General features: G+C 42.1%; 1 long non-coding RNA gene across 1 annotated transcript in view; it reads left to right on the top strand.

Moving 5' to 3' along the window:
* The first annotated feature begins 1,513 nt into the window (after nt 1-1,513).
* The window catches only part of LOC125965101 (uncharacterized), a 150,241-nt gene continuing 129,466 nt past the window's right edge, over nt 1,514-22,288 (top strand). Inside the window, exons 1-3 of the long non-coding RNA XR_007478604.1 lie at nt 1,514-2,183; nt 4,441-4,596; nt 6,791-6,904. This is a non-coding gene — a long non-coding RNA (uncharacterized LOC125965101). The remainder of the gene's footprint in view (nt 2,184-4,440; nt 4,597-6,790; nt 6,905-22,288) is intronic.

Here is a 22,288-nt window from a genome sequence, read left to right as displayed (position 1 = left end):
CCCTCCTTTCAGGAAGGGCTGAGGACAGCTGTCTCTCTCTTGTGTATAAATGGCCAAAAATCCATTTTCTCGCACTTTTGCCTGTGGACTGTGAAGCCACTTGTGTGGGAGAGTTTTCCACTTATCTTTTATTGCATCACCCCAAGAGTAAAGACTAGAGCAAAGGGGGGCCGCAAATTTATTGCTTACTGTGAGATAATTAATTTAAAAATAGCTCTGATGCAGAACATCTATGCACTTTCAGGATAAAATTAATAAAGATACATGTCAAGAGCCCAACATTTTAAAGTGTTGTTTTAGAAGTAAAACATTGTTTTTCTGTGTAAATGCAATATACTATACACTGGAATGTTGTAGGAAGTCATATATTATGGATGCGGTGATATTTTACTAAGTAAAAATAAGTAAAACCTCTTATCATAAAGAATAACAACAACAAAATCTTGGCATTCACTGCAATGGAAACTGAACCATCATAAAGTTTAAGTGAGAGGAATTCCCTCAGAATTATTAAGGGCCCACATCTGGGAAAACTCACATTTGTGTTCCATTCAATCAGCATCCTTAGAAGCATAGAGTAGGGAGAACACTTTGCCCATTCCCCTGCCTTTATACCATTATCCATTAGACGCAGTAGCTGTGTGCTTAGGACCCACAATACTGTTAGAGACCCACAAAATTGTTTAATTTTAAAATCAGAAGAAAATAAATGAACATTTAAGTCAAAGAAAGTATTTTAACATATAATATTCACAGATTCATCTTTATACCAATGCAGTCATAAAGCATAACTTTAATGACTTTAATGGAGGAAGAGGCCCACAAAGGCAAAAGTCTTCTAGGACCCACAAAAGTCATCATGCAGCCCTATTTCAACAGCGCCTACTCAGTTTATTCATGTGTGTGTCCTAGAATGAAAGTCTGCATCAAATTAAGGTTTCTTCCTCCAAGGGCTGGAAAATGGGGTCAAGCAAGTCCCATCATTATGGCCCCTTGAGAAGGCCATGAAATGAGGCCAGGGGAGGACTCAGCAGCTCCTCTGACCAGGCAGATGCAGGCTGGCAAAAGCAGGAGCACACTGACTCCTAGCCTTTCAGTCCAGATTTGTGTACGGTGGACTCAAGGTAAAGTGTGGCTTCCTTTGGGGGTGAGAAAGATGTGCTTATATTGGCAAATATAAACTTTTTGGAAATTTTAATAAGATGCATTTCCTGGGACTCCCCTAGTGGTCTGGTGGGTAAGACTCCCAATGCAGGGAACCTAGGTCCAATCCCTAGTCAGGGAACTAGATCCTATATGCATGCTGCAACTAAGAAGTCCACATGCCACAACTAAAAGATCCTGCATACTGCAACGAAGATCCCACATGCCACAACTAAGACCTGGTGCAGCCAAAATAAATAAATAAATAAATATTTTTTAAAAGATGCATTTCCCCTTCCAGAAAGCCATGTAGCTTGGATTTAGGGTATTTGCAGTAAACTGAATGATGGCCCTCAAAGATGTCCATATTCTAATCCCTGGAACCAGCCAATGTTATCTCACGGCAAAGAGGGGCTTTACAGATGTTGATTAAGGATCCTGAGATGGGGAGATTACATTGGATTAACTGGGTGGGTGCAGTGTAATCACAATTGTCCTTATAAGAAGGCAGTAGATCAGAGTCAGTAGCAGGAGGTGTGATGATGGAAATGAGAAGTTGGAGTGATGTGAAGGGGCCACAAGCCAAGAATGCCAATGGCCTCTAGTAGGTGAAAGAAACAAGGAAGGGATTCTCCCTTGGAACCTCCAGAAAGATCCAGCTCATGTGGGCTTCAGTAGTTGTGGCACATGGGCTCAGTAGTTGTGGCTCGTGGGCTCTAGAGTGCAGGCTCAGTAGTGTGGCACAGGCTTAGTTGCTCTGCGGCTTGTGGGATCTTCCCGGAGCAGGGCTCGATCCCATGTCCCCTGCACTGGCAGGCAGATCCTTAACAACTGTGCCACCAGACCCTGTAATTTGATTTTGGCCCCATGAGATTTGCTTCAGACTTCTGAACACCAGAATCGTAAGGGAAATAATCTGTATTGTTTAAACCAGTAAGTTTGTGGTTTTGTTTTGTTTTTTTACAGCAGCAACAGGAAACTAATACAGAACTTCTCAGCTTTAGGCTGAATCTGCGACCATATTTACTCTCTTCCCAGAGGTAAGAGAAAGTTCACAAATACTCCATTCCTTCTGTACTTCTTCCCCTGGTTTATGATCACAAAACCTTCTAGAGGAGAGAGTTTATTCTCTAAGGCTGTTGTTACTTTCCACCTGGCCCAAGGCCTCAGGAAGACTCAATTACCTCTCAATAACAATGATTACTTTCAACTAAGCATTAATGCAGGGCCAGCCACTGTGCCGAGAGCTTTAGAAGTGTGGACAAAGAAAGAACAAAGAGTGTCACTTATCATCCAGTTATACAAGGGTTAAATCTCAACAGTCTGCAGTTATCCACTGACAGAGCACCCTGAGGGGAATCCAAGATGAAAAGACAGGATGAAGCCTTCTGTGCTTTGGATAAGAGGACCCCTAGCTAGTTAAGATGCATGTCTCAGGAAGAATTTCAGTGACCCCAGATTCTTGCGTCTTCCCATACATAGAAAAGGACCAAAAGCATTAACTTGAGATACCTGTTCTTTGTGATTAGAAAGAATAATCTTTTACCAAGATGTGTGCTTGACTACATGTATTTCCTAGCTGAAATTCATGTATAAGTTACTCCTCCCCTACGTCTTCGGAGCAGTTTCTCAGAGCTACTGAGAGGCTATCTCCTGGGCTATAGTCCTCATAAATAAAACTTATATTTACAACTCTATGTTGTGTGCTTTTCTTTAAGTCAACATAAGCATTTTCCATTTGCTCCTTTTAACTTACAGTATGGTAGGTATTATTACTCCCATTTCGTGAATATGATAACTGAGGGTAAGCAATGTGTCCAGGTTCACACAGCTAGTAACTCCCACTCCACTACTGGCCTCCAAGTCTCTGTAACTCATCACCTGTGGGCACCTGCCTTGCCCCAGTCCCAGAAGACTGTCCTCCACCAGGAATGCACAGTCCCTGGGGCATGTAACTACCTTAACAGAAATAGTTTTTCTATGGTCCCCATGCCCACAGCTACCACTACCACAAATTTACTCAATCTAACCTTAATTAGAATTGGCTCTTTGTCAATGTCTTGGCTTTCTGAGAGGTTTCATTTGGGCCCCTTGAAACTGAGCAGGACCCTGTGGGGCTCCTGGGCACAAAAGCCTTTCTGTGTCACCTTTCCTGAGTTCCAAAGGACAGGGTCAAACATTTGCTAATCAGGGAAGTGAGGAGATGCAGAGATAAGGGAGGAACAGTCAAAAAACAACAGTGCAGCCTTCGGGCAGGGCTCTAGTTCCTCCTCAAGGGATACACACAACAATATCTTGCAGCTGTTTTGCAGATACTGAAACCCCCACCAGGTGAGAGAAGTTAACTCTGTGCTGCCCACAAGCACGCAAACCCCAGACCCGGTTGGAACCAGAAGGTTGATGATTCTGACTCCCACTTACCTCCCCACCAGCCAATCAGAAGAGTGTCCATGAGCTGGTCACGCCCTCTTGGAACCATTACTATAAAACTCCTCAATACCCCCTCCAAGTTGGGACACACAGTTTTGAGGGCATTAGCCTGCTCTGGCTCCCTTTGCCTGGCAAAGCAGTAAAGCTTTTCTACTTCACCCAAACTCTGTCTCCGAGATTTAATTCGGTGTTGGCGTACAGAGGCCGATTCAGCTTCACCCTCTTCTGGCCTCCATAAGCATACTGACTGAAGAAAACTACTTTATCAAGTGATTGTTCTAGTCTCCTGATTATGTGGTTTCTGAGGGGCTCAGGTAGGACGAGGGAGTAGAGCCTGCCACTTAGCTCAGCCCTGAGGGAGTCAGTCTCTTGGAGCTTCTCCCTGCTTCTCGCTGCAGAGAATCCAAGTCCAGGGACTCTCCCAGCTCCCAGTGGGTGTTACAATCACATCTTATTCTCCTTGTTGGAGAGGAACAGACCCCCACCCTGGGGTTATGAAGATGGCCAAATATACAAGTAACAGTTGGACAGGTGAGGGTGATAGCAGTTTATTAGTCACATAATGTGTCCCAATTATGTGGCAGGATCACAAACTAATGCACTAAACTCTTTTTATCCTTTCCTCTCCCTCCTTCTCAAAATAGCTCTAATTTCTTCTAAGAGGTTTCTAGGATTTTTCATTGCCTGACCTCAGGGATAGTTTTTGGCAAGCACAAACAGAAGCTGTTGAGGACAACTTCTCTCCCTGGCTTTTTTATCTGGAAGCCTGAAATCTTTCACAGGGTTACCTAGTTGAGGAGGTTAAGGAGGTGGGAGGAGTGAATGCCTGGAGAGCAGTAAAAGAATCAATCGCTCCTCCCACTTCAGGCAGAGCATGAAGGAGGGCGTGACATCAGAGAGGCATGGCTGACGGTACACTCAGGTGGATCACCTCCACGGATTTCAGACGCGGCAGGAATCAGTTTGGACCCCAAGCATGAAACAAAAACAGAGACCAAAGAGCCCAGCATGCGCATTTCTGAGGTAAGTTTGGGCAAAAATTGATGAACATCCACTGATGTGTTTCTCTTCTTAAGACGCTCCTCACAAAGGACGAGGTGAGGATGTTAACGCAAGTTCAGATGACTGATGCACAGTGAAGCCAAACAAACTGAAACGTTGGAGTTTGGAGCAGAGTAAGGTTTATTGCAAGGCCATGCAAGGAGATGAGGTGGCTCATGCCCTAAAAAGCCTGGAGCTCCCCTAAGCGTTTTGGCAAAGCGTTTTTAAAAGCCAGGTGAGGGAGGGGGGTTGCAGGGTGTGTGATCAGATCTTGCACAATTCTCTGATTGGCTGATGGTGAGGGGACAGGGTGGTGTCACAGGGGTTAACTTTATCAGTCCTTAGGCTCCAGGAGGCCTGTGCTCATGGTCATCAAGTCATTAACATCTTCCATTTGGTGGGGGGTTCACATCTGGAAAACAATTCAGGAAATTTGCATCAAATACTGTTATCTAGGTACTTCAGAAAGGAGCTAAAGCAGAGGGGGAAGGCCCCATAGAGTCCTGCTCAGTTACAGGTAGAAAACACAAAATTAAGAGAAGAAATTTTCCACCATTCAGGTAGGTGGTGCTTGGGTATCAGATTATAGCTGATCTTGAGAATTAAAAAATATAGAATTTCTTGGACATCAGAATATAATGTCGGCTGAAGAAAAACACACAACCTAAAAGCTGTGTAATGTTTTGTTTGGCAGTGTCTTCCTATAGCATGGGAAGACAGCCTCTCAGATAAATCTGAGTAGCTGTTCCAAAGAGGTAAGGGAGGAGCCAGGAAATAAAAGAGTTTTTGCTGAAAAAAGAAATGAAGTCAAGCATCAAAAGATCCAAAACCAGACATCTCAAGTTTATTATTTTTGCGCTTTTATGTGTATGGGAAGATGCAAGAGTTAGGGTTCATTGAAATCATTCCTAGATATGCATCTTATCTAGGGCCAGTATGCTGTTTTTCTCCATCCTGAATTCCTTTTAGGGTGCACCATCTGGGATGGCTTGAGAGACTGATGGATTGATGGCAAGGAACATTCTTTGTTTACTGAAATGGCAGGCAACAACTTTTTTTTTTTTTTTTTTGCGGTACGCGGGCCTCTCACTGCTGTGGCATCTCCCGTTGCGGACCACAGGCTCCGGACGCACAGGCTCAGCGGCCATGGCTCACGGGCCCAGCCGCTCCGCAGCATGTGGGATCCTCCCAGGCCAGGGCACGAAACCGTGTCCCCTGCATCGGCAGGCGGACTCCCAACCACTGCACCACCAGGCAACATCTTTTTTTGTCCACAGTAGTAACAACAGTCCAAATGGAATGAATTTTCCTTGCTCCTTCAGCACTCAATTCCCAGCACCTGGAATAGTGCCTCCCACATGTCAGGTGCTCACTGTTTGGTGAATAACGCAGGGAGCGCAGAGACCACTGGGTGCTCATCCCAAGAAGGAGGCTCCAGGGCAAGTGTTTGTCTGGAAGCTCCCTCCCTCCCTCTCTTCCTCCCTCCCTTCCTTCCTCCCTCCCTTCCTTCCTCCCCTCCTCTCCTCAATCTCCCCCTGGCTTGCCTCACTCTCTTACTTCCAATCTTCTCTTTTACTTCCCATCCTCCTCCTCCCACCCGTCCTTTCTCTCCCCTACCTGCCCCCTTCAGCTCTCCTTTTAGGCTGAGTCCTGGCGTTCTCCTCGGAGCCCCACTCCTCAGATGAAAGGGAGAGTGGAGGGTGGGGCTGTGTGAAGGAGGGTGAGGGGAGGCTTTGTGAAGCTGCAGCCAGGACGGAGCAGGGGTGGGCAGTGCCGACTCCTTCGCAACTCCAACCATCACCTGTTCTGCTCCTGCAGATGCCATTCACATGGAACATTTTCAATGGTGCCCCTTGGTGTTGGGGTGATAATCAGTTGGCAAGTGGGGTCAATGGAGCTGCAGTGAAGGGCTTGACCTCATTCGTCCAGCAGCACAGCCCATCCCTGGGAGGACAGGCAGAGCCCTCTGTGCTCAGGTGCAGACCTTGTGCCTAGAGGCGCGCACGCCTCCTCCCAGGTGCAAGCCAAGCACGGAGAAATGACCTGCTTTCAGCACATTCCTCAGGCACTGGGAGCTGGTCAGTGTCCAGGCGAACCTGGGTCACAGGTGTGCTCCCTCCTGAGCAGCCGGGATGCTGGACCGGAAGAGCCTTATTATGCTGCTTTGACTTTCCAGCTCTAGAAAGTTTCCAGCGTCACTGAGTCAATGCCAGCGGGGTTTGCGAGAGCCGGGAAAGCTTCTGCCACACTCAAGACAGCCAGCAGTGCTTCCTGAGGAAGGTCTACGAAGGTAGGTGGGGCCTGAGAAGTCTCCTGGGTGACCTTTGCCAGAGGTTAGGGGCTGGCAGTGGGTGTTCAGGGTGGGGGGATAGTATGAATCCTCCATGGGACACCATGAGAGCCTGGGCCCCAAGAACAAGGCTGGGTGCCTGTAGGACTCAGGGCAGTGACCCCTCAGGAACCCTGGGAGTAGGAACTGCATAGAAAAGGGGTTGGTTTTCTTTTCTTAACCTAGTGAAACATTTTCATCTCGTTGTGGTACTGGGCTGCCACTCGCTATTAATTGGGATGGTGACCTGTAAGCAAAGTAAGGAGTTTAGCTCCTGAGGGTAACTGGAACTGGGCTGCTGAAATTCCTCTGAGTGGGACCTGTGATGGGGTTTTGGAGAACTAGGGACATAGACTGGGAGAGAAATGGTCAGAGTAGAGTGGGCAATTTCCATTCATCCTCTCTGCCCTCTCGTGTGGAGGGAATGGATTGAGCTCTAATATACAGAGCTTGCAGAGCTATTTTAGGAGAGCCCATTTGGGGGCCTACCTCCAGCATCTCATTTCCAGGCGGCAGACATTCACCCTACCAGGAGCATGAGTCCTCCATGGGATGTGCTGTTTCCTCTGAATTCTTGATTAGTTGGTTGATGCATTGACCCTGTGATTTCGTTCAGGAATATTTACTGAGCTGCATACCAGGATATACTGGGTCCCATACCCATGGGCCTGCAGCCTGGGTTCTGGGGCCTCACTTGCCCTCTTCTCTGTCCCTTTCCAGGTGATACCATTTCCTATAGATACCAGGGTTGTAGCAGCCTGTGGGTTCCTATGAAGCTCTTTAAACTCATCTTACTGTGGATTTTTAAAAATTGAGATATAGCTGATGTACAGTATTATATAAGTTACAGGTGTACAACATAGTGCTTCACAATTTTTAAAGGTTATACTCTATAGTTTAAAATTATTTATAAATTATTATAAACTATTGGCTAGATTCCCTGTGTTGTACAATATATCCTTGTATCTTATTTTATACGTAACAGGTTGCACCTCTTAATTCTCTACCTCTGTCTTGCCTTTCCCCCCTTCCCTCTCCCTACTGGTAACCACTAGTTCTCTATATCTGTGAGTCTGTCTCCTTTTTGTTTATTCACTAGTTTGTTTTGCTTCTTAGACTCCACATATAAGTGATATTATACAGTATTTGTCTTTCTCTGTCTTATTTCACTTAACATCATACCCTCCATGTCTATCCATGTTGTTGGAAATGACAAAATTTCATTCTTTTTTTTATGGCTGAGTAGTACTCCATTGTGTGTGTGTGTGTGTGTGTGTGTATGTATCTCACATATTCTTTATCCATTAATCTATTGATGGACACTTAGGTTGCTTTCATATCATGGCAATTGTAAATAATGCTGCTATGAACATTGGGGTGCATGTACCTTTTCAAATTAGTTTTAGTTTTTTTCAGATATATACCCAGGAGTGCAATTGCTGGACCACTATTTTTAGTTTTTTTGAGAAACCACCATACTGATATCTACAACAATTTATATTCCCACCAACAGTGTATGGGGGTTCCCTTTTCTCCACATCCTTCCCAACACTTATTATTTGTGCTCTTTTTGATGATAGCTATTCTGACAGGTATGAGGTGATATCTCATTGTGGCTTTAATTTACATTTCTCTGATTAACAATGTTGAGGATCTTTTCACATGCCTGTTGCCCAGCCGTATGTCTTCTTTGGAAAAACATCTGTTCATGTCTTCTGCCCATTTTTTAATTAGGTTGTTTGTATTTTTGATGTTGAGTTGTACGAGCTGTTAATAATTTTTGGATATTAACCCCTTATCAGTCATATCATTTGCAAGTATTTCCTCCTATTCAGTAGGTTGTCTTTGCATTTTGTCAATACTTTCCTTTGTTGTGCAAAAGCTTAAGTCTAATTAGGTTGCATTTGTTTATTTTTGCTTTTATTTCTGTTGCTTTAGGAGACAGATCAAAAAAATATTGCTGTGGTTATGTCTAAGACTGTTCTACCTTTGTTTGCTTCTAGGAGTTGTATGGTTTCAGTTCTTACATTTATGTCTTTAATCCATTTTGAGTTTGTTTTTTTTAATGGAATGAGAAAATATTCTACTTTCATTCTTTTACAGGTAGCTGTCCAGTTTTCCCAGCACAATTTATTGAAGAAACTGTCTCCTCTCCATTGTATATTCTTGCCTCCTTTGTCAGAGATTAATTGACCATAAGTGTATAGATTTATTTCTGGCCTCTCTATTCTGGTTCATTGATCTATTTGTCTGTTTTTTGCCACTACCATACTGGTTTGATTACTGTAGCTTTGTGGTATAGTGTGAAGCCTGGGAGCATGATTTCTCCAGCTCTGTTCTTCTTTCTCAAGACTGCTTTGGCTATTCAGGGTCTTTTGTGTTCCCATACAATTTTTAAATTATTTGTTCTATTTCCATGAAAAATGCCCTTGCTATTTTGATAGTGATTGCATTGAATCTGTGGATTGCCTTTAATAGTATGGTCACTTTAATAATATTAAACTGTTCATGAACACAGTATATCTTTCCATCTATTTGTGTTGTCTTCAACTTCTTTCATCAGTTTCTTATAGTTTTTTGAGTGCAGGTCTTTTACTTCCTTAGGTAGATTTAGTTCTAGGTATTTTCTTCTTTTTTTTTTTATATAGGTTTTTTTTTTTTTGAAGATGTTGGAGGTAGGAGTTTTTATTAATTAATTTATTTATTTTTGCTGTGTTGGGTCTTCATTTCTGTGTGAGGGCTTTCTCTATTTATGGCAAGCGGGGGCCACTCTTCATCATGGTGCATGGGCCTCCCACTATCGCGGCCTCTCTTGCTGTGGAGCACAGGCTCCAGACACGCAGGCTCAGTAGTTGTGGCTTACGGGCCTAGTTGCTCCGTGGCATGTGGGATCCTCCCAGACCAGGGCTCGAACCCATGTCCCCTGCATAAGCAGGCAGATTCTCAACCACTGTGCCACCAGGGAAGCCCCGTATTTTCTTCTTTTTGATGCAGTAGTAAATGGGATTGTTTCCTTTATTTCTCTTTCTGATAGTTCATTGTTAGTGTATAGAAATGCAACAGATTTCTGTATATTAATTTTGTATCCTGCCACTTTATGGAATACATTGATGAGCCCTAATAGTTTTCTGGTGGCATCTTTAGAATTTTCTATGTATAGTATCATGTCATCTGCAAACAATGACAGTTTTACTTGTTCCTTTCCAATTTAGATTCCTTTTATTTCTTTTTCTCTGATTGCTGTGGCTAGGACTTCCAATTTAAGTTGAATAAAAGTGGCGATGGTGGGCATCCTTGCCTTGTTCCTGATCTTAAGGGAAATGCTCTCTGCTTTTCACCATTATGATAATAGCTGTGGGATTTTCATATATGGCCTTTATTATGTTTAGGTATTCTATGTGCACATTCTGGAGAAATTTTATTGTAAATGGATATTGAGTTTTGTCAAAAGCTTTTTCTGCATCTATTGAGAATCATATAATTTTTATTCTTTGATTTGTTAATGTGTATCACATTGATTAATTTGTGAATATTGAAAAATATTGAAAAATGCAAATTCTTGCACTCCTGGGATAAATCCCACTTGATCATGGCGTATGATCCTTTTAATGTGTTGTTGAACTCAGTTTGCCAATATTTTGCTGAGGATTTTTACATCTATGTTTATCAGTAATATTGGCATCTAATTTTCTTTTTCTGTGATATCTTTATCTGGTTTTGGTCTCATAGAATGAGTTCAGAACTCTTCCTTCCTTTGCAATTTTTTTGAATAGTTTGAGAAGGATAGATGTTAATTCTTCTCTAAATGTTTTGTAGAATTCACCTGTGAAGCTCCCTGCTCCTCAACCTTTGTTTCTTGGGAGTTTATAATTTACTGATTCAATTTCATTACTGGTAAATGATCTGTTTATATTTTCTATTTCTTCCTGGTTCAGTCTTGGGAGATTGCACATTTCTACAAGTTTGTCTGCTTCTACTCAGCTGTCCATTTTATTGGCATATGGTTGTTTATAGTAGTCTCTTATGATCTTTTGTATTTCTGTGGTGTTGGTTGTAACTTCCTTTTTCATTTCTTATGTGACTGATTTGGGCCCTCTCTTTTTTCTTGATGAGTCTGGCTAAAGGTATATCAATTTTGTTTATATGTTCAAAGAAGCAACTCATAGTTTCATTGACCTTTTTTTTGCCTATTTCATTTATTTCTGCTTTGATCTTCATGATTTCTTTATATTCTTTTTTTTTTTTTTTTTTTTTTTTTTTTTTGCCTGTGTCAGGTCTTAGTTGCAGCATGCAGGATCTTCATTGAGGTATGCGGGATCTTTCATTGCAGCATGCAGGCTGCTCTCTAGTTGTAGCATGGGGGTTTTCTCTTCTCTAGATGTGGTGTGTAGCCTCCAGGGCGCATGGGCTCTGTAGTTGTTGTGCATGGGTTCCAGAGTGCGTGGGCTCTGTAGTTTTGTGGCACACAGGCTCTCTAGTTGAGTCACACGAGCTCAGTAGTGTGGCACACAGGCTTAGTTGCCCCATGGCATGTGGGATCTTAGCTCCTTGACCAAGCATTGAACCCGCATTCCCTGCATTGGAAGATGGATTCTTTACCACTGGACCACCAGGGAAGTCCCTCTTTTTATTAACTTTGGGTTTTGTTTCTTTTTTCCAGTTCTTTAGTTGTAAGGTTAGATTGTTTATTTGAGATTTTTCTTGTTTCCTGAGGTAAGCCTGTATCATTATAAATGTCCCTCTTAGAACGATTTTTACTGCATCCCATAGATTTTGGATCATTGTGTTTTCATTTTCATTTGTCTCCAGGTATTTTTAGGTTCCCCTTTGGTTTCTTCAGTGATCCATTGGTTGTTTAGTAGCATATAGTTTAGCCTCCATGTAGTTGTGATTTTTGCAGTTTTTTTCTTGTAATTGATTTCTAGTCTCATAGCATTGTGGTCAAGAAAGTTGCTTTATACAATTTCAATTTTCTTTAATTTACCAAGGCTTGTTTTGTGGCCTAGCATGTGATCTTTCCTGGAGAATGTTCCATGTGCACTTGAAAAGAATGTTTATCCTGCTGCTTTTAGGTGGAATGTTCTATACGTATCTATTAAGTTCAGCTGGTCTAATGTGTCCTTTAAGGCCAGTGTTTCCTTATTCATTCTCTGTCTGGATGATCTGTCCATTGTTGTGAGGTGTTAAAGTCCCCTACTATTATTGTGTTACTGCCAACTTCTCCCTTTATGTCTGTTAATATTTGCTTTATGTTTAAGTGCTCCTATGTTTGGGTGCATATATATTTACAGTTGTTATATTTTCTGTCTGAATTGATCCCTTGATCATTATATAATGTCCTCCTTTTTCTCTTGTAACAGTCTTTACCTTAAAATCTATTTTGTATGATGTAAGTGTTGCTATGTCAGCTTTCTTTTGATTTCCTTTTGCATGGAATATTTTTTTCTATCCCCTCACTTTCAGTCTGTGTGTCTTTAGATCTGAGGTGTGTCTCTTGTAGGTAGCATATATACTGGTCTTGTTTTTATATCCATTCAGCCACACTATGTCTTTTATTGGAGGATTTAGTCCATTTACATTTAAAGTAATTATTCATGTGTATATTCTTATTGCCATTTTGTTAATTTTGAAGAGGAGGTGGTTTTTGTTTCTTTCTTCTTTTGTTCTCTTTTCTTGTGGTTTGATGACTGTCTTTAGTGTTATGTTTGGATTCCTTTTTCTTTTTTGTCTATGTATCTATTATAGATTTTTGGTTTGTGTCTATCATGAGGTTTTTATATAGCAATCTATATATTTATGTGATTGTTTTAAGTTGCTAATCTCTTACAAATGCATTTTAACAACCCTGCATTTGTACTGTCCTCACCTCACAGTTACTGTTTTTGACATCATATTTTACTTCTACTTGTTTTGTGTATCCTTAACTGCCTATTGTGGATATAGAAGATTTTACTACTTCTGTCTTTTAACCTTTCCATTAGCTTTGTGTGTAGATGATTTCCTACCTTTACTGTATGTTTGCCTTTACTGATGAGCTTTCTCATTTCATACATTTATGTCTGTAATTGTAGCCTTCTCTTTCACTTAGAAAACTTCCTTTAACATTTCTTACAAAGGTGGTCTGGTGGTGCTGAACTCTTTTAGCTTTGCTTGTCTGTAAACCTTTTGATCTCTCCATCAAATCTAAATGAGAACACTGCTGGGTAGAGTATTCTTGGTTGTAGGTTTTTCCTTTTCATCATTTCAAATATATCATGCCACTCCCTTCTAGACTACAGATTTTCTGCAGAAAAGTCAGTTGTTAGCCTTAAGGGAGATCCCTTGGATGTAATTTGTTGCTTTTTCCTTGGTGCCTTTATCTTAAATTTTTGTCATTTTAATCACATAGTGTCTCAGTATGTTCCTCTTTGGGTTAATCCTATATGGGACTCTCTGCACCTCCTGAATTTGGATGTCTGTTTTCTTTCCCAGGTTAGGGAATTTGTCCACTCTTGTGTCTTCAAATATGTTCCCAGCCCCTTTCTCTCTCTTCTTCTTCTTCTTTTGTATCCATTCAGCCACACTCCTGCCTCTCCAGGAGACGGTCCAAGATGAAGAGGTAGGTATTCACCCAATAATGTGAATATTATTTAGCTTAATGTTGTCCCAGAGGTCTCTTAAACTGTCCTCATTTCTTTTCATTCTTTTTTCTAGTCAGCATCAGTGATTTCCAATCCTCTGTCTTCTAGCTCACTGATCTAATCCTCTGTATCTTTTAGTCTACTATTTATTCCTTCTAGTATATTTTTCACTTGTTACTGTATTCATCACCTTTGTTTGGTTGTTCTTCAGATTTTCTAACTCTTTGTTAAAAACTTCTAACTTCTCACTTTGTCCTTATATTCTTCTCCTGAGTTCTTTGATCATCCTTATGATCACTGAACTCCTTCTTGGGCAGATTGCCCACCTCCACTTCATTTAGTTCTTCTGGGGTTTCATCTTGTTCCTTTGCCTGGAACATGTTTTTCTGTCACCTCATTTTGCATAAGTTGCTGTTTTTATTTTTCTGTATCTGGTAGGTTAGTTACATTTCCCTACCTTCAAGAAGTGGCCTTTTTTAGGAGATGTCCAATGCATCCCCACAGCACACTACCCCCTTGTCACCTGAGCTCTGTGCTCTAGGGGTTCTTCCTATATGGGTTGTGTTTTTTCTTCTGTTGTCTTCGGCTAATTATGACGGTGGGTAGTCTGGTAGGCTAGGTTGACCCTGGCCTGGTTGGCTGCCAGGCACTGCCTTGTGCAGAGGCTGCCAGCCACTGGTTGGCAGGACCAGGTCATGAAGCAGCTGACTTCAGAACCCAGGGGATCCCAGGGGTTATGTTGGCTCACTGGTGGGTGGAGTCATCGTGCAGAAGACTCTGGGAATGTTGCCTATCCACTGGTGTGTGAAGCCAGGTCCCAGGGTTAGTGCAGGCCTACTGGCTGGTGGAGCTGGGTCAAGGAGTCTGGTTGTGGGTCTCAGGGATTCCAGAGCTGGTGTCAGATAACTGGGGGGCAGGGGGCATGGTACTTCCTGAAAAAGTTGGGTGGGGGGTCTAGAGTGTCCTGAAGCTTGTGTTAGCCTGCTAGTGAGCAGGGCCAGGGCCCAGTTGGTCCCAGGGCAGGGTCCGGCCTGCTGATGGGCAGGGTGAGCCCACAAGTTGTAGGATTGTGCTTTTCTTGAATCTGGTTTCTCTCTTTTTTTTTTTTTTTTAGAAATTTTATTTATTTATTTATCTATCTACTTTGCATCAGGTCTTAGTTGCAGCACGTGGGATCTTCGTTGGGGCATGCGGGCTCTTCATTGTGGCACGTGAGCTTCTCTCTAGTTGTGGTGTGTGGGTTTTCTCTTCTCTAGTTGTGGCACGCAGGCTCCAGGGCAAGTGGGCTCTGTAGTTTGCAGCACACAGGCTTTCTAGTGGAGGCGCATGAGCTCAGTAGTTGTGGCATGTGGGCTTTTCTGCCCCATGGCAGGTGGTATCTTAGTTCCCCGACCAGGGATCGAATCCATGTCCCCTGCATTGGAAGGCAGATTCTTTACCACTAGACCACTAGGGAAGTCCCTTGAATCTGGTTTCTGCCCCCTGGTGGGTGAGACTAGTACAGTGGGTAGAGCAGGCTCTCTGGAGGGCAGGGCCAGGCCCCAGGGTCTTCTAAAGCTGGTGTCTGCCCATTGGTAAGTGGAGATGTGTCCTAGTCCCTCTGGTGAGCAGAGCCATGTCCATAGGCAGCTGTGGGCTCAGGAGGTCTTGAGGCAGCTGATAGGTGGGGTTGTATCCCTGACTAGTTAGTTGCTTGGTCTGAGGCATACCAGCACTGGTGCCTACAGGCTTTGGGTGGGGCCAGCTCTTGGCCCTGATGAGTGGAGGGAGGATTCCACAGTGGCGCTTGCCAGCACCAGTGCCCACAGTAGAAGGGCCACCAAGAATGGCTGCCACCAGCATCTATATTTCTAGGGTGAGCTGCTATTCCCTCCTGCCTCTCCAGGAGACTGGCCAAGATGATGAGGTAGGTATGACTCAGGCTCCTCTCAAAATACTGCATCTGCCCTGGTCCCAGAGCATGTGAGACTTTGTATGTGCTCTTTAAGAGTGAAATCTCTCTTTCTCTCAGCACTCTGGGGTTCCCTAAAGTAGTCCCCTCTGACTTTCAAAGCCAAATGCTCTGCGGGGCTCATCTTCCAGGCGCTGGACTCCAGTGTGGGTCTCAGACCTCTCACTCCTTTGGGAGAACCTCTGCAGTAATTATTCTCATTTGGGTTCATCCACCCAGGAGTATGGGACTTGACTATATCACATGTCCATCCCTCATACCCATCTCATTGTGTTTCCTTATTTATGTCTTTAGTTGTAGATCTTTTTTGGTAGGTTCCAGTCTTTTTTCATTGGCTGTTCTGCAGATAGTTGTGATTTTGGTGTACTTATGAAAGGAGGTGAGCTCAGCGTCTTTCTACTCCACCGTCATGACTGATCTCTTGCTGTGAATTTTAGATGCTACCACTACTCACCTCTCTGCAACAAGTTGTAAAGACAGGTCCTAGTTTTTGCACTGATATGGTAGATAAAGCTAATTTAGCATCCCTTTCAACTATCAGAATCTCCAAGATTCTGTGGTCTGAATACAGGTTCCCTATGAGAAGTCTCAGACTTGTTCTGTTTTCAGGCCCCATTATTTTGTCCTTTCCCACTAACAGTTTACAAGGATTCCCTTCTATCCACATCCTTGATAACATTTGTTATTTGTAGACCTTTTAGCCATTCTGAAATGTGTAAAGTGATATCTCATTGTGTTTTTGATTTGCATTTCTCTAATCATTAGCAGCATTGAGCATCTTTTCATGTGTCTGTTAGCCATCTATATGTCTTCTGTACACAAATGTCTATTTAAGTTTTCTGCCCATTTTTTGATTGGGTTCTTCTTTTTTTAAAAAAAATATTGGGTTATATAAGCTGGTTTATATGGGCTGGATATTAATCCTTGTTGATTGTATCATTTCGAATATTCCATTCAGTAGGTTGTCTTTTCATTTTGTTCATGGTTTCCTTTGCTGTGCAAAAGCTCTTAAATTAATTAGGTCCCATTTGCTTGCTTTTGTGTTTGCTTCTTTTGTCTTAGGAGACAGATCCAAAAAAATTGCTATAATTTATATTAGAGAGTGTTCTACCTATGTTCTCTTCTAGGAGTTTGATGGTTTCAGGTCTGCCATTTAGGTCTTTAATATATTTTGAAGTTTTTTTTTTTTTTTAATGAAGTATAGTTGATTTACAATATTGTGTGAGTTTCAGGTGTATAGCAAAGTAGATTTGGCTATGTATTTTTTCAGATTATATTCCATTATAGGTTATTACAAGATAGTGAATATAATTCTCTATGCTATACAGTAAATCTTATTGCTTGTCTATTTTATGTATAGTAATTTATATCTATTAATAACATACTCCTAATTGGTCCCTCTGCCCTCTTTCATAACCATAAGTTTGTTTTCTATGTCTGTGAGTCTGTTTCTCTTTTGAGTATAGATTCATTTGTATTGTTTATTATTTTACACATATAAGTGATATCATATAGTATTTCTCTTTCTCTACTTGAGTTACTTCACTCAGTATATTATTCTCTAGTTCCATCCAGGTAGCTGCAAATGGCAATATTTCATTCTTTTTTATGGCTGAGTAATAGTCCATCTGTCTGAATTCAATTTGTTGGGATATAACTGTTCATAGTAATCTCTAATGATTTTTTTTGTATTTCTACAGTAATTAGTTGTTATTTCTCCTCTTTCATTTCTTTCTTTCTTTCTTTCTTTCTTTCTTTCTTTCTTTCTTTTTCTTTTCTTTCTTTTCTTTCTTTCTTCTTTCTTTCTTTCTTTTTTTACATTTGGGTCCTCTCTATTTTCTTCTTGGTGAGCCTGGCTAGAGGTTTATTGACTTTGTTTATCTTTTCAAACAATGAGTTCTTGGTTTATTGATATTTTCTATTGCTTTTTTGGATCTCTTTTATTTATTTCCTCTCGGATCTTTATTATTCCCTTCCTTCTGATGACTTTGGGCTTTGTTTGTTCTTTCTCTGATTCTTTTGGGTAGTAGGTTAGGTTGTTTATTTGTGATTTTTCTTGTTTCTTGAGGAAGGTATGTATTGCTATGAACTTCCCTCTTAGAACTGCTTTTGCTGCATCTCATGGGTCTTTTAAGGTTGTGTTTGCATTTTCATTTGTCTTGTGGTATCTTCTGATTTTGTCTTTGATTTCATTGTTGACCCATTGGATTTTTAGTAGAATGTTGTTTGATCTCCTTGTGTTTGTTCTTTTCCTGTTTTTCTTTCTGTGGTTGATTTCTAGTTTCATACAATTGTGGTCAGAAAAGATGCTTGTAATAATTTCTATCCTCTTAAGTTTGTTGAGGCTTGTTTTGTAGCCTACTATGTGATCTATCCTAGAGAATGTCCCATGTGTGCTTAAAAAAAATATCTATCCTCTTTTTGGGGGGTGTAGTGCCCTATAGCTATCAGTAATGTCCAACTGATCTATTGTGTCATTTAAGACCTCTGTTGCCCTCCTGATTATCTGTCTGGATGATCTGTCCATTGATGTCAGTGGGGTGTTAAAATCTCCTACTATTATGGTATTATTGTCAATTTCTCCCTTTATGTCTGTTAGTATCTGTTTTCTATATTTAGGTGCTCCTATATTGGGTGTAGATATGTTAAGGAATGTAATATCTTCTTCTTGTATTGCTCCCTTTATCATTATATAATACCCTTTGTCTTTCTTTATGGTCTTTTTTTAAAGTCTTTTTTGTGTGATATGGGTATTGATACTCCCATTTCCTTGTCGTTTCCATTTCTGTGAAATATCTTTTTTCATCCCTCACTTTCTGTCTAAGTGTGTCTTTCTCCCTGAAGTGAGTCTCTCATAGGCAGCATATTTTAGGTTCTTGTTTGTTTTATCCATTCTGCCACTCTATATCTTTTGATCAAAGCATTAGTCCATTGGCTTATAAAGTAATTATTGATAGGTATGTACTTATTGTCCTTTTAATACTTGTTTTGAAATGTTTTTGTAGTTCTTTGTTCATTTATTCTTTTTGTTTTTCCTTTTGTGGTTTGATTTTCCTTTGTCACATGCTTGAATTCCTTTCTTTTTGGCTTTTGTGAATCTATTGTGTGTTTTTGATTTGTGGTTACCATGGACTTCAAGTATGTTGACCCATAACTATATCTACTTGCTTTAAACTTATAGTCATTCAAGTTCAAACACATTCTAAAAGATCTACATTTTTATACTCCCCTTCCCCACATTTTGTGATGTTCTTGCCCAATTTACCTCTTCATACTTATCCTTTTATTGTTAATTGTAGTTATAATTGATTTACAGTGTTTTACTCTTTCTTAATCTATGTACTGACTTATTTATGTGATCATCAATCCTTTTGTATGTTTGCCATTCCCACTGTAAATTTTCCTTTCCTACAAATTCCTGCTTCTTTTCTATTTAGAGAACACTCTTCAATATTTCTTTTAGAATAGGTATAGTAGTATTGAATTATTTCAGTTTTTGCTTGTCTGAGAAATTCTTCATCTCTCCTTCTATTCTAAATGATGATCTTGCTGGGTACGGTATCTTAGGTTGCTGGTTTTTCCCTTTCAGGACTTTGAATATATCATACCACTCCTTTCTGGCCTGTAAAGTTTTTTTGGAGAAATCAGGTGATAGCTTATAGGGGTTCTATTGTAACTGACTATTTTTCTTTTTCTGCCTTTAGAATCCTCTCTTTATCTTTAACTTTTGCCACTTTAATTATGATATGTCTGGTGTGAGTCTGTTTGTGTTTATCTTGTTTGGGACCCTCTGTGCTTCCTGTCCATGGATATCTGTTTCCTTCTTTATGTTTGGGAAGTTTTCAGTCATAATTTCTTCAAATACATTTTCAATCCCCTTATCTTTCTCTTCTCCTATAAAACCCCTGTATGTGTAGGTTAGCACACTTCATATTATCCCATAGCTCTCGTGTTGCTTTCTTTTCTCTTCATTTGTCTTTCTATCTGCTGTTCTGATTAGGTGATATCCATTATTCTATCCTCCAGATCACTTATTCATTCTGCTGTCTCATTTAGTCTGCTATTTGTTGCTTTTAGATTGTTTTTTATCTCAGAAATTGAATTGTCTATTTTTGATTGTTTCATTTTTATAGTTTCTAGTTCCTTGTTACAGTGCTCTGAATTTCTATTGATAATCTTCCTTAATTCCTTTAGCATTTTTATTACCTCCTTTTTGAACTTGAGGTCTTATAGACTGGTGAGGTAAGTTTCATTAATCGTTCTTTCAGGGGGTTTTTCTTATTCTTATAATTGGGAGTAGTTCCTCTGCTTTTTCATTTTACTAAACTTTATCTGTCTCACTGAATTTAGGAGAAACTGTTGACTACTATGGTCTTGAAGGAGTATTTTTTTTTTTTAAATTTATTTATTTATTTATTTATTTATTTTTGGCTGTGTTGGGTCTTCGTTTCTGTGCCAGGGCTTTCTCTAGTTGCGGCAAGTGGGGGCCACTCCTCATCGCGGTGCGCGGGCCTCTCACTATCGCGGCCTCTCCCGTTGCGGAGCACAGGCTCCAGACGCGCAGGCTCAGTAATTGTGACTCACAGGGCTAGTTGCTCCGCGGCATGTGGGATCTTCCCAGACCAGGGCTCGAACCCATGTCGTCTGCATTGGCAGGCGGATTCTTAACCACTGCGCCACCAGGGAAGCCCTTGAAGGAGTATTTTTATGTGGGAGTGTCCCTGTGTAGACTGTGTCCAATATTTTTGGTACAAGGGCTGGTTTTGTTATGGAAGCCAGCCATGTCTTTCCTCCAAGTGTGTTGGCCGTTATCCCCTTGATAGGTTGTGTGTGTTGTGTTGGGGTTTTAAAGCCTGTGCGGGATGTGAGATGGAGCTTCATCTCTGCACTGTGGCTGTCACGGCACTGTCAGGGGTGGGGTCTTCTTCCCAGTTGTTTAGTCTCCACGTGTTTGTTCTTTTCCTGTTTTTCTTTCTGTGGTTGATTTCTAGTTTCATACCAGTGAGGTCAGAAAAGATGCTTAAAATAATTTCTGTCCTGTTAAATTTGTTAATGCTTGTTTTGTGGCCTACGATGTGATGTATCCTAGAGAATGTCCCATGTGTGCTTTAAAAAATATCTATCCTGGTTTATGATCAGGCTCTGTTGCCCTTGAGTGCATGCCCTGCCCCAAAGGAGATGATTGCTGAAGGAAGTGAGGCCTGTGTGATCACAGAGGACCCGTATGCTGCCTGCATAGGCATCCATGATTCCACTCAACAGCAGCCCAAGATCATGTCCCTTTCTCTGTTGTGTTGGTCCCAGATCTAGGGCAAGGCTGTGGTGTGGAGTAGTCTGGACTTGGGGGTCAGAATGGTGTGGCTGCAGGAACTGAGGTGGCTGCACTGCCGCCTGAGATCTGGGCTGCCTCTGTGGCAGAATTTCCCCAGGACCCTGTCTGCCCCAGCTCCTGTGCCAAGCTGGGTGTGGAGTGTGTGGAACCTGGGCACTCTATTGAGAAACAGCTGCTGCATACTCCCTCCAGGCCTGTCTGCCTGATATTCAGTGCTTAACCACTGAACCCTCTTGTGGCACCACCCTGTGTACAGGCTGACAGTGGCCACCACTGCCCACCTGGGTCATACCTCATGCCCCCTTGTCCGTCTATGCATAGCTAAACCAAGTCCTCTCCCAGGGCCTGAGATTCAGTGCTTAGCCGCTGTGGCCTCTTGCTGCTGCGCCCTCTTGTGGTGTCTCCTGGTACATGCTCTGATGATACCTGCTGTGGCTAGACCTGCCGCCCTGTGTGAGCTGACAGTGGGCTCTGTGGCTCCTGCCAAATCACACCCCAGGTGCCCTGGTCTGTTTCTGCAGAGCTAGATCAAATCTTGCCCAGATCTCCTGTCAGGCTTTGGTGTGCCGTGAGCAGGGCCAAGGCATTTGCACCTTTGGAATAGGAAGTGCAGCAAGGCGGAAGCCACCAGTACAACAAGGCTCTCTCTGTCTCTATTGTTAGCAAGCCAGTGTGTACACACTCCTCGGGAGTACAGTTGAGGCTTCTCCAGCCCTTCCATCTGTCCCAGTGGATTTCCTAGCAGGCAAGGGAACTTGTCTCCTCCACATGGGAACTCAGGATGGGATGCCCCAATTGTGGCTCGACTTGCTCACTCTCCAGGGCAGTTGTGCACCTGTGTGGACCTTCTCTTCCTTACAGGTCCCTTCCAGAGGTGCAGGTCCTGACCCGATGCCTTTGTTTTCCATCCTAGTGGGTTACATGGAGATCTTTCTTATAGTTTTGGTGGTTTAGGAGTTCTTTTGCCAGTTTCCAGTTAGTTTTCTGTGAAAACTGTTCCACAGGTAGATGTGTTATTTATTTATTTATTTTGCGATACACGGACCTCTCACTGTTGTGGTCTCTCCTGTTGTGGAGCACAGGCTCCCGACGTGCAGGCTCAGTGGCCATGGCTCACGGGCCCAGCCGCTCCATGGCATGTGGGATCCTCCCGGACCAGGGCACGAACCTGTGTCCCCTGCATCGGCAGGCGGACTCCCAACCACTGCGCCACCAGGGAAGCCCCAGATGTGTTTTTGATGTGTTGGTAGAGAGATGTGAACCCCACGTCCTCCTACTCTGCCATCTTGATCCAAGAAGCCATTTTGAGTTTATTTTTGTATATGGTGTGAGGGAATGTTCTAATCTGATTGTTTTGCATGGGGGTGTCCAGTTTTCCCAGCATCACTTATTGAAGAGACTGTCTTTTCTCCATTGTATAGTATTGCCTCCTTTGTCATAGA

This window comes from Orcinus orca, chromosome 8 (assembly GCF_937001465.1).
Source record: "Orcinus orca chromosome 8, mOrcOrc1.1, whole genome shotgun sequence".
NCBI classification, from domain to species: Eukaryota; Metazoa; Chordata; class Mammalia; order Artiodactyla; family Delphinidae; genus Orcinus; species Orcinus orca.
This window is presented reverse-complemented; position numbering and strand designations above follow the sequence as displayed.